At 46.5% G+C, this 12,447-nt stretch overlaps 1 protein-coding gene across 7 annotated transcripts in view; it reads left to right on the top strand.

The window, feature by feature from the left end:
* The window catches only part of LAMA2 (laminin subunit alpha 2), a 3,027,572-nt gene that overhangs the window by 2,720,779 nt on the left and 294,346 nt on the right, over window positions 1–12,447 (top strand). The window lies entirely within an intron of this gene.

Raw genomic sequence — 12,447 nt, 5'->3', positions numbered from 1 at the left:
GCTGACCAACATGCATATTCACCCTGTGTTCCATGTATCTCTCTTAAAACCAGTTCAGCCTGGAACGCGGTTAACCACACACCCGAACCTGTAATGGTCAATGGAGAACCGGAATTTGAAGTCAGACATCCTGGACTCAAAGTATGTCAGAACAAAATTATACTACCTAGTAGACTGGAAGGGATATGGTCCACAGAACAGAACATGGGAACCTAGCGATTACATCCATGCACCACTGTTGAGGCAACGTTTACATCGTGATTACCCCACCAAGTCAGGACCAGACAGAAAAAACACCCTGAGAAGGGCCTGGGTGGTTTGGGGGGAGTGCTGTAATGACCATTGCCCCTGGCCCTGGCACTCGGGGCTTCTGGACTGCATCACAGTGTCCCTACATGGGCCCAAGGGCCCAATCATGCCCCCCAAGACTCTCTTGGAGTCAGTCCTGGCACCTTTGGTCCAAGGCTCATATGGCAAAAGAGGGACCTGGAGCTTTCAATGGCAATAGCACAACATGAACCATGCGGTCTAGCATTTAGGGTGTGGTCAGGCCTGAAGACACCTGGGATACCTGCATACTATTTAAGCCACGCCCAAGCTGCAGAACACGCTCCCCGTTGCTCTACACTCACAGCGTGACATTCGACCGCTGTCTGTCCTCTGCATTCCAGGCCTGCACCTGCAAGAAGAAGGAGAACATCATTAGCAATCCTTACCTGCTAGTTATTCCAGCTCCTGTCGTTCGCTCCAGTGTCCCGAATCTCCAGCATCTCGGTGGACGCTCGCTCTCTCCTTGAAGCCGCAACCTGGGGAAGGAAATAGAAAGACAGCATTAGTAAGCTTTTGCATCTCTCATTTAAACAACATTCGGAAGCACACTTACTTGAGCGGAACTCGCTGTTGGTTTATTCTCATTCCAGCCTTCCATCAACCTGCAAGAAAAGGCAGGGCTGATTAATATGCATACTTACTCGACGGTGATTTGGACATCTACTCATCACTCCGCATCCTCCCGGAAGCTTACCATCCAGAACATCACGCCGGCCTGCAAGAAAAGGATAACACAGGTTAGCACACTGCAAAAGCGCACATAGCACCGCACTCCGCGCATTCACTTACCATCTCGAGCACAGCCCCAGGCAGCTCGCCGTCTCATCATTCCTCCCGCACCTAAGAGAGAAGGAAAGACATTAACAGGGGCAATTACAAGTACGAACAAACTATCAAAACCATAGACTTACCTGAAGAACTGAGTCGCAGCAGGTCTGGACTCACGGGCCTGCGCCAGTGAAGCAAACTCAGTGGCGAAGCGCCCATCCACGACGCACCTCTGCACAGAAATGCAGGACGGAGAGCGCACCATATCGAAATCCAAGGTGAGGAAAACTCTAAGGGGGTCGTTGGGTTCACAAGGGAGGTGGGCCCAGAAAGGAAGAGATTTTGGGCTAAATCGAAACCCTGTATTCCAGATTAGATCCTCGGCAGAACGAGAACCCGGGGGAGGTGGATCCTGGTCAGAAGCAGTCCATCCAGTTCGGGTGGCGGCCCTGTGAATACCAGGTGAGCGTTACATCCATAGCACATTCGAAAGTCTTTGTTTCTAGTATCAAAAGGGGATCTTTGCCCCGAGAAGGGGGATCCGTGGTCCGAGCCCGAAGGCGGGAGACCAAATTGTGAACATTGGAGAAAATGGGTCTGAGCCCAGACAAGGGGGACCCGTGATCCGAGCCCATAGGATGGAGACCAGTCTTAAACTTGTGAATTTGAAAACCCTGACCAAGGAAAGGAATTTTTGTGTTTTGTTTGTTCCATGAAGCCCTCTGCAATAAGAGACTGTCATTGCAAGAGAGACTTTGGCAGAAGGCCCTGATGCCTGTTTGTTGAACTGTTACCTCGTGGCCAACAAGCCAGAGTGTGTGCGAAGCTCGCACGCGCCGCCTTGCCCTGTGCTGAAAACATGGGGAAGGGAAGCCAACTGCACAACTATCCCGACATATTTCTTGAACAGTTTCCTTTTGCGTACATTTTTATCTCACACTATTTTGCATTTAGAAGTAAGGATTGGCAATAGGTTTATTAGTATAGGCCCTTTTATTTTGATTCCACTAGAACGCATTATTATTCTTTGATGGTCGTAGCTTGCTCCCATCTTTAGATTTAGGTTTAGATAGGTGTTCTACCAATGCATTGAAGTTCAATAAACACCCTTGAACTGTGATCACTTGTGTCTGTCTTCACTGTTTCATAACATGCCATCCTTGCAGTGGCATTGTGGAATATGTGACTTGTCTCAAATGGATTATCCTATTTTCACATTACAGGTGAAAGGGTTTTTTCAAACCGTTTTAAACCCACCATAACTTTCTTGGTGTTGTATACATATATATATGCAGTAGTTCTGCTCTGTTCACAACAAAGGAAGAGGAGCACTCTTTGGCGTCATTGCGATGTATCCAAGGCAGAAATCAGAGTCCAGAAAAGTAACAAACAGCATTTTAATTGTGCATCATGCACAGTTTAAAATCCATAGACATATGGAGTTCTCACAGGACAATTCGGCAGCATAATGTGATATATATATATATATATATATATAAATACACACCACCATGTCCACCAGCACAATGTAAAAAAGAAACTGTGAAATGATGCCGATGCTGGTCCCCGTGGCACCGCCACGTTATATAATGTAAAAGAACAATCTGCGTTGCGTGGAAACGGACCGCGCTCAAAAGGGCCCCAGAAATAAAACCAGTACTTCAATCGGCGAAAAAATATGAGTGCGGTCTGTTTCCGCACAACACGGATTGTTCTTTGGCAATGTCCTAGGAAATAAATATATATGTGATCAGCACACTACAGTTGAGTATCAAGTTCCAAGAGAAACTCAAACATTGAATTGCTAATAAACTTTGAATTACGTTACGAATTTGGCTGATATTGGGCTAACAAAACGTTTGTCAGCCCCCACCCTGTACATTTTGGGAAAGATTCATGAATAAATTAAAATGTTATTAAAAACACAAAAAACACTGTTTTCAGCCTACTTCCATTCATTTCACCGTACAGAAAACATCAACATTTCTGCACAGCACACAGCAAAAAAACGCTGGATGGATTGTACCAGGTACAAAACAACATGGGCATGAAGCATTGACTCAATTTCCGGGAGGGGTCTGGGGTTATTCCATCCAGGAGTTATTCAAATATTTGACGGAGAAGGTGGTGCTCCTTTCTCCCAAAGTTTTAGCTACGATATGATATGGCATTTATAACACGCCTACTCCCTGAATTACACTGATGGTAATAAAGCCAATACCCCTTAAGGAATAATATAAAATAAGCCAAATCCTTGACTTCCGTCAGTCTCTGGGTAGAATTGATTAATTGGTGGACTAGAATGGATATAGCCCTGAGGAACTGTCATGGGTCAAACCAAGAAACAGTTTAAGCAAATCTGGGATTCCTTGGATGTTTCTTGCGGAATAAACCAGGAGCATGGTCTTGATACAAAAGAAGGCACATCTACTACTACATCACCACTGCCTAGGAAGGAGACGTTCAATGACCGGGGCACACTCCATAACCCTCCCGAGAAGCACTGCTCAATGCACGTATATGCGCAATGGCTTCAGTGGAACAGAGGGCAGGCGGCAAGGCGGAAAAGAGAGAAGAAACCTCTAGTGGAGACAGAACGAAGAAGCCCCAAAGTGGGGAGAGAGTAAGAGGCAACCCCCAGAGTGTGGAAAGAATGGAAAAACCCCAGAGTGGGGAGAAACCCGAGAAACCCTGCGGTGGGGAGAGAGAATGAGACAAACCCCGAAGTATGGAGAGGATCAAGAAACCCCCAGAGAGGAGAGAGAGGAATAAAATGCATGCACAGAGTGGGGGGAGAAAGAATAACCCCCAGAGTTGAGCATGTGGAAAAGGAGAGTTCCAGAGTGTGTAAAGAAGAAACCAGCTCCAGATTTGGGAGTAAGAAAGACTAACGTCACATAGTGAGGAAAGGTGAAAGGAAATCCTGATTGGAAAGAGAGCAGCAGAGCCCTCGAGAGGGGGGGAAGAGACTGAGAGGATCCCAGCTTGGGGAGCCAAAAAGACGAGTCTTCATGAAGGGAGAATGGCAGAGTAACTTAGGTTCAGAAGACAAGCAAGGACTTGCTGGAATCTCAGGACAGCACACACGGTTTGCCTGGAACTGTAAATATAGACAGTGGCCTATGGTAAAGAGACAGAGGATTGGGGATCAGAAGCCAGCTGCCATCCCTTTCAATGGGCAATTTCAAAAAGTATCTTTATTTTGTTGTTTCCTTTGTAGAGGTAGGGGAAAAAGCTAGTTTAGAGAAAGATTCTGGACTGAGGAGTTCATTTATGTTTAGACATCCTGACAATAACCCTTTTACTTATTTTTGTTACAGTGTAGGACGGTTCCAGGTGTTAATATCCCCACAAAAGTATTGCCAAACAAAAATATCGCCATATTTTTGCGGCGCTATTAAGGCATGGTACCTGCGGGGGACACCCCTGCAACCCCTGTATTATTTTAAAGGGAGCGGGGGACACCCCCGAAACCCCTGCTCCCAAGAACCCCAAATATTATCCCCAATAAAAATATCGCCCATGGCCGTTCCTGACGACCATATATACAGTGATATTTTTGTTGGGGATAATATTACGTGATGCTTGTAGGACTTGGTGTTGTAGGTTTAGGAAAAGACCAGTCCTTTTTGAAGATAAATAACTCAGGTGCACAGTACCTAAGTGTCCGAGTCCTTCTCCTGACCTATCAAAAGTGGCAGTAGTGGTGTGGAGAGGTGGGTAGTAGTAGTGTGGAGAGAGAGGTAGTAGAGTAGAGAGGGGAAGTGGTGGAGAGGAGAGAAGGGAGTAGGAGAGAGAAAGATGGAGGATGATAGTACAGAAAGGAGAGCAGAACATCTGAGGGGCGGAGTTGAACATGATAAGGAGGGAGGTGGAAAGAAGGTTGGTGGAGAAGGAGGGATGTAGGAGGAGAAAAAGGGAGCAACAGATAGTCACAGGGAGAAGAGAAGGGGCTGTGGGAATTAGAGCAAGTGGGGCCTAAGTGTCTGAGAGGCACCTGTTCTCATTAAAATCTACCTCTGGGGAACACGGGTTAGGGACCACCAAATTGTTCCCAGAAGGAGTTATCTGAATAACAGTGATGACCTAAAGGCAAACATCTTATTTCACTAACTATTAGATAGTAGGTTTCCAATCTCTGGTGACCAGCCTGGGGTTCAGGGATGCATGAGCTAGGGAAGGGTTGCACATCCCTAGGTTACATAGAAAGGGACAGCCCTTAAAGAGCCCCTTGAATAAAGACAAAATAAAAACCTTTGAACTATCTTTAGGATTTGGTGTGTTCTTGAGGCCATCTGTGACAGTACAATGTAGAGTAATACTCACATGCTGAACCTATTTAACATCATTCGAGGACAAATGGATCTCCGAGACCCCCTGTATGGCACAGGTACAGTATGTTATATTTGGATCAGGACAATTGATTGAGGGTGGGTGGAGATGATGGATGACACCGAACCTCAGTGAGGAGAGAGGTCCTTTGACTTTAACTATTGGGTACATAAAGATAGTGGACATTTCGGTGAGGTACTGTTTGCAGGGGAATGATGTTCTGAAAAGGACATTGCACATTTGTGCTAACAGACCTTCCACTCCCTCCCAGTAACAATTCCCCTACTTCAGAAGGATTTTTAGGACATTCATAAAATCTGAGATTCATGATTACTGTACGGTAATTCCTTGCACACACTATCAATCGGTCAACTGTTTAAGGCTTGGTTGCTGATTTAATCATGTTTGGGAATTCCGCTTTCAGAGGGAGCATTGAGCTGGTGCCTCATTTGGAAGCTTCTGGGCATCACTGCCTTTCTCCATCGAAGCCCTTACACTCTGTGGTTCTTTTTTTACCTCAGACATTGAGTGTCTAGAAAGGAAGCACACACAATCAAGAGGCTCTGAAGGGAACTGCCACCCCCCTCTCAACTGGGTGGTGAGTGTTCTCAAGCGCAGTCTTATGTATTTTCTTTCTTCTGGTTTGTGCCTTAGTTGGTGCAGCAGTGGCCAAGACAAGGCAGCTAGCCAGGCTATGACGATGTCAGACGGCGAGTCAGATCCTTTTGTTGTCTGTCATGATGCTCGAGGATGAGCAGCATTGGGGTAGGCGGGATAGCAATTGGACTAGTGTTACAGAGAGAACAATGAAGTTGGAACTCTTGGAGAAGGTACTGAGAGGTAGGAATACTTTTCCAGTAGTAAATCACCTGTCAAGTAGAAATCCTCTAATTTCACAGATTGAATCAAATGTCCTTGGCAGTGTTTTCCTAAAAAATGGGAGGCTTGCATGAATCGTCATAATATTTATTGTGAAAACCAGTAGTTGGAGAAAGTGGTTGGACGAGGACTGGGGTGTTCCAATGAGTCTGGGAGATTGGTGAACCTAAAGGAGATTTCTTAAAGATGACATCATGGCCTGGAAATGGGAGGGGGCGCTGAAATGTTTTGAGTTTCAAGTTGTTGCCCTGGATCATCACTCTAGCAGAGGAGTCTGCAACCTACAGCTCTCCAGATATTTTGGACTAAGATTCCCATAATTTGTCAGCATTGACAATGGTGGTGTGGGTTGATGGGGATTGTAGTCCAAAATATCTGGAGAGGCAAAGGTTGCAAACCCCTGCTAAGGTAACAAAAACACGGAAATGAAGCGGGCGGGGCAGTCAACAAGAGGACTAAAGTTTGGGTTTACAGATTTGAATCATGGAGATGGTATTGGCAAGTATAAATTGAGTAGTAGGTCATTTTTCAGTTTACCATCTTTTATACTGAACAGGTCTTCTGTGATAGACCGAGGAATCGGGTGTTTCTTAGGCGCTCTGTTTGGAGGCTATCTTTGGGGTGTCTGTGTCTGATTGGAGAATGAAACATTAAAATTGTACTTATAAGAATCCAATTATATTATCCTTTATTTTGTGTTGAAAGCGTGCACTGAAATACACATATATGGGCTTTAAAAACCAGCCTTTTATTTGAGACAATGTATTTGCAAGTTACTATTTTTGGTTAAGTATGTGTTGCTGTAATTTCTTTTTTTAAAAAAAAAACTGGGGGGGGGTGACTTTTTAAAATGCTCACCTAAAAGTGTCTTATCTTTTTTTTTCACGACAGTATGAAAGCCAGGTAAAAATGAAAATGTCCTTTCCATGCTGCATGTCTTTTGGAAGCGCATGTGTTTAGTTGATGTGGCTCCGAGTGGGTTGCTGTGCAGCAAGCAATCGGTGCACCGACACCCAGCTGTTCTCCTCGGGGCGGTGAAATCGGAGCTTCCTTTTCCTGCTGCCTCGACAAACGCTGCTGCTAAGTGCTTGGAGCTGCCTATGCGTATGCTACGTGCCCACGCACACACACGCACGCACGCCATCTACAGGCACACACCTTGGTTTCCTACGCACAGCTGCCTGTTCCGTTCTGGGTTTGTTTTGAGCTTGCAAAGGGGCCTGCTTTGAACACTCATCAATATGCAGCCTCGGTCTCAAATGACAATAGCAATTTAGGCCCAGCGTGGGACGACTGAGCGATACGAACACGTTCAGGGCCTTTTGGACATGGCCTGCTACTGTTTAGGAAATGGATGGCGCTCTGTAAATTGGAAGTGGATGGAGGGGTTGACTTCTGTACGTCAGGGGAGGCAGGTGCCCAGAAGACGCTCCTGGGCCTATGTTGGTCTAAACGCAGACGCATTTGAAGAGTTGATGTGGGCAAAAAGTGGTTTGACGCATCAGAGAAAGCCTTTACTGGGCAACTTAAAACATGCACACAAGCATTGGCAAAGTAAACATGTTATGGTTGTCATATGTAAAGTGCAGCCCCAAATCCCCAATAAACGTCATGCCTTGACTGAATAAAAGCTGTCAAGTTTGCACCATTACAAGTGACTTTTTCCATTAAATTGGCAGCAGAGACAACCAATTGCAACTAGGGTGAGGAAACAAAGTTCCCCTTTCAGCAAATCACAAAATGAAAAACGTACAAAAGTAAAGAATAGTGATGGATCGCTAAGGCAGATGTGAGTCCTTACACATTTGCAAACTACCGCAATCCAGACCAATTGGGTTTCCTAAAAAGGGCCACTCTATACTACTGTGTAATTCACGTAAAGTGTTCCTTCCGAAGCAGCACTTGATAGTGCAAGAAAATGCAATCATTTCATGGGTAAACACGTATTTTATACATGACTGCGTCAGAGAGAAACCACTAAAAAGAGTTATGAAAACAAGATCGAGAGAAAAAATGCATTCTAACAAGGCAATCATATTGAGTCTACAGACGCCATGTTGCAAATTTCAGCATCATTGCCTCTTACCTTAAGCGCCACTCTGGTAGCTCGTGTTTTTCCCAAGATCCATTTTGGCACCGCTCCTCATCCCTCACAACAGCAGAATGGCCCTCGTAGGAAGTTTATGGCATCTGAATAACTAGCCTGACATCCTGGCCGCTTGCAAGTATGGGGTCTACAGACTCTGGCCCAGTATGAGAAGTAAGCGGGTAGGCATGGTCAACCACTGTCATTTGAGTATTTTTCCATTGTATTCAGACTATACTGTGAAGTTCTGGGGCGCAGGCGGCTTGGGTCCACCATTTACCACTTACTACATTGTGCCGAGGGTCTTAAGTCGCAAGCCTACGAAGGCCCTTGCAAACCACCTCCAAAACAGTACACCTAATGCCTTCTTTTTTTGGATGGAATAATGATGTACTATTATATAAGAAGGCGTTAGCTCAATCTGTTATTAGCCCCAATCCTGTTTGTTTTACACTGTGACGGCACTCAGTCCATTTTAATGGGCATCACTGGGTGCGCCTCCATTCCAGAGCCTGCCCGGCATGGCAAACCTGAGGAGCACTTTGACGCCTAGCAAAACATTTCACAAGGAAATGTAACGCTCACTTTATTTTAAGATGCATTTTCTTTGATAAATAATGGACATTGAAGCAGTTGTGTCGAAGTGAGTTCTAGAAGTAACTGGAAGAGAACTAGCACGTCCGTTCGTTACTTAAGAATGCCAGATAGTGTCCAGGAAAGAGGCCTTCTACTGGTATAGCTAAAGAAATGTCCTATGAGAACAGACATCACCAGAGGAGGGTGTAGAATCGCGTATATCTGGTTTCCAGGGGGTAACAGTGACTTAATTCCATGAAGAGTCCATTCAGAGATCGTATTCGTAGACGCCTGGAGAGTGAACCTCTGCTTCTTCACCAGTACATGGCTCCTTTCTTGGCAAACCTGCTTCATGCATAACCAATTGGATTCAGAATAATTGCACTGAAGCAAACAAGTGAATGTCCCAGAGCCTCATAGGTTGGTACCTGCTGCCTTAGGCCCCATTTACAGAGCATAAAACTGTGATTTTCATGTCAGCTTCTCAAAGATGCTCCAGGCAGCCCCAGAGTTGATTCATAGAGTTACTCCCGGGCATCGCGTAGATGCTCCAGGCTGCTCCAGAGTTGCCTCAGAGTTACTCCTGGGCACCGCGTGCATGCTCCAGGCAGCCCCTAGAGTTGCTCCATAGCGTTACTCCCAGGCATCGCGCAGATGCTTCAGGCAGCTCCAGAGTTGCCTCGTAGAATTACTCCTGCGTATCGCGCAGATGCTCCAGGCAGCCCCTAGAGTTGCTTCATAGCATTACTCCTAGGCATCCCGCAGATGCTCCAGGCAGCCCCAGAGTTGCTTCATAGTTACTCCAGGGCATCGTGCAGATGCTACAGGCAGCCCCAGAGCTGCTTCATAGAGTTACTCCGAGGCATCGCGCAGATGCCCCAAGCAGCCCCAGAGTTGCTTCACAGAGTTACTCCCGGGCATTGTGCGGATGCTTCAGGCAGCCCCAGAGCTGCTTCATAGTTACTCCCGGGCATCAGGCAGATGCTCCAGGCAGCCCCAGAGTTGCTTCATAGAGTTACCCCTGGGCATCACACAGATGCTCCAGGCAGCCCCAGAGTTGATGCAAAGATTTACTCCAGGGCATCCCGCAGATGCTCCAGGCAGCCCCAGAGTTGATGCAAAGATTTACTCCCGGGCATCGCGTGCATTCTCCAGGCAGCCCCATAGGTGCTTCATAGAGTTACTCCTGTGCATCGCGTGCATGCTCCAGGCAGCCCCAGAGTTGCTTCATAGAGTTACTCCCGGACATCGCGCAGATGCTCCAGTCAGCTCCAGAGTTGCCTCATAGGGTTACTCCTGGGCATCGCGTGCATGCTCCAGGCAGCCCCAGAGTTGCTTCATAGAGTTACTCCCAGACATCGCGCAGATGCTCCAGTCAGCTCCAGAGCTGCCTCATAGAGTTACTCCCGGGCATCGCGCAGATGCTCCAGGCAGCCCCAGAGTTGCCTCATAGAGTTACTCCTGGGCATCCTGTGCATGCTCCAGGCAGCCCCAGAGTTGCTTCATAGAGTTACTCCCAGCATCCCACGGATGCTCCAGGCAGCACCAGGTTTGCTTCATAGTTACTCCTGGGCATCGCGTAGATGCTCCAGGAGCCCCATAGGTGCTTCATAGAGTTACTCCCGGACATCGCATAGATGCTCCAGGCATCCCCAGAGTTGCTTCATAGAGTTACTCCCGGACATCGCATAGATGCTCCAGGCCTCCCCAGAGTTGCATCATAGAGTTACTCCCGGGCATCGCGCAGATGCTCCAGGCAACTCCAGGATTGCCTCATAGAGCTACTCCTGGGCATCGCATAGATGCTCCAGGCAGCCCCAGAGTTGCTCCCGTTTTAGGGTCCCTGAATTGGATATAAGGTAGCAGATGCAAACTGAGATGCTTATAGGCATCTCCATATTTGCTTCAGTGAAAATCTTTATAAATCAGGCCCAGAGTGTTTATATTTATTTAGCCAGACGAACCAAAAAGAAGTTCAACAATTTGTAATAATGTTAATTGCTCGATTGAGATGTGTGCCCTTGTACATTAAAAACAAAACAAACCAAGGCCGCCTTCAGCCGTCAGGAAGTATGTTTTCAGATTTTGTGAGCATTACTGCCACACGTAGTTAAGTTAGCAGTACTAATTATACATCGACATTAAGGAATTTCCTCAAATATTCTTCCTTTACATTCAAGGTTTTTTTCCCAACACATCGCTCAAGGATGAGCTGATATCCGCCAATTTTCAGCAGATACACTTTTACAATTGTTCCCTGTTTTTTTTTTTTAAATGCTCAGAGAAAAATACATAGAAGTGCTTTTCCTACCTAGCTGGCGCAGTGTCTCATGTTGACTTGCAGGACACGTTTCCGCTCCCCACTTACCTTCACCAGGGGCTTTGCAGACAAAATGCATTCTGACATGCTTTCTCCGACTGCCTCAAATGGCGTGCTTTATGGGCATGTGTGCATGTGTGTGCAGTGTGATGGGCCATGCCGTTAAAGCACCATTTTGAAAATTGCTAAAAACTAGTTGTATCATCTAAGCGGCTTCCGCGATAGCAGCCCGCTTTCCGCTGACATTTTCCTTGCCTTGTTTGGTTGAAGAATTCCCGCCATTAGTGCCTTATTCATGCTTTATGGTTCCCTCTTGCAGTCCCCCATTTAGGGAAGTTATGTTTATTGGTGCAGAGAGAATTGCCCTCTTCTGAATTGAGCCTCGCTGCGGCAATGATTATGTGCAGCAGTTATTAGAAGCTGCCTCACACGCTTTCTGGGCCTAAGTCTCTTCTTCTAGCCGAGGACTGCGCGGCTGCGGAACTGGAGTCTAGGGGTAATTACCAGAGTCTAATCAGACTGTTACTGCGCCAGCATCCTTCCCTGTGCTCATCTCCAACCATTAAGTCCTCCTAATGTGGCATAAAAAATTGGAACTTATTATTAATAGTATTATTGAAAAGCCCTTTAAAAAAAACAACCACCATCGTTATTTCTTCCAGAGAGACTTGTTATGGCTGGCACCCACTTGCACTGGTAGGACTCACTTTTGGGTATTATTTTTACTTCATATTGCGAGACAAAGGTTTGTGTTGTTACATATCCCAAAGACAGCAACGTCCCATTAATTTCACAGCGCGCCGCCTTTAATGAAAGCCATTGATCTCCGTAAAGAGGAGACTCTGCAACGAGAACGTGTGTGGTTGGCAACTGGGAGGTGCTGCTCCCTGCACCAACGGCATGAGTTGATGCATAACATGGAGTGGAGGGATCTGGATTCGGGTGCGTCAATTTCCTAGACAATGCATCATTAGAGAGCTTCCTGCCCGACATGCAATGATGCAGTGCTGGTCATGGCAGAATGGCTCCAGAGCCCGTGGCAGGGCCACCTGAGCTAAACCCTAGACTATTCCTCGGGTTTACCCATACTTTTAATGCATGTGCGCTCTTGCAGTCATGTTCTTCAGAAGGGAATGGGGTATCACCTCCCTAAAAA

Source organism: Ambystoma mexicanum, chromosome 4q, assembly GCF_040938575.1.
Source record: "Ambystoma mexicanum isolate Mex_15411 chromosome 4q, UKY_AmexF1_1, whole genome shotgun sequence".
Lineage (NCBI taxonomy): Eukaryota > Metazoa > Chordata > Amphibia > Caudata > Ambystomatidae > Ambystoma > Ambystoma mexicanum.
Note: the sequence above shows the minus strand (reverse complement) of the source record. Positions and strands in the feature narration are given on the sequence as shown.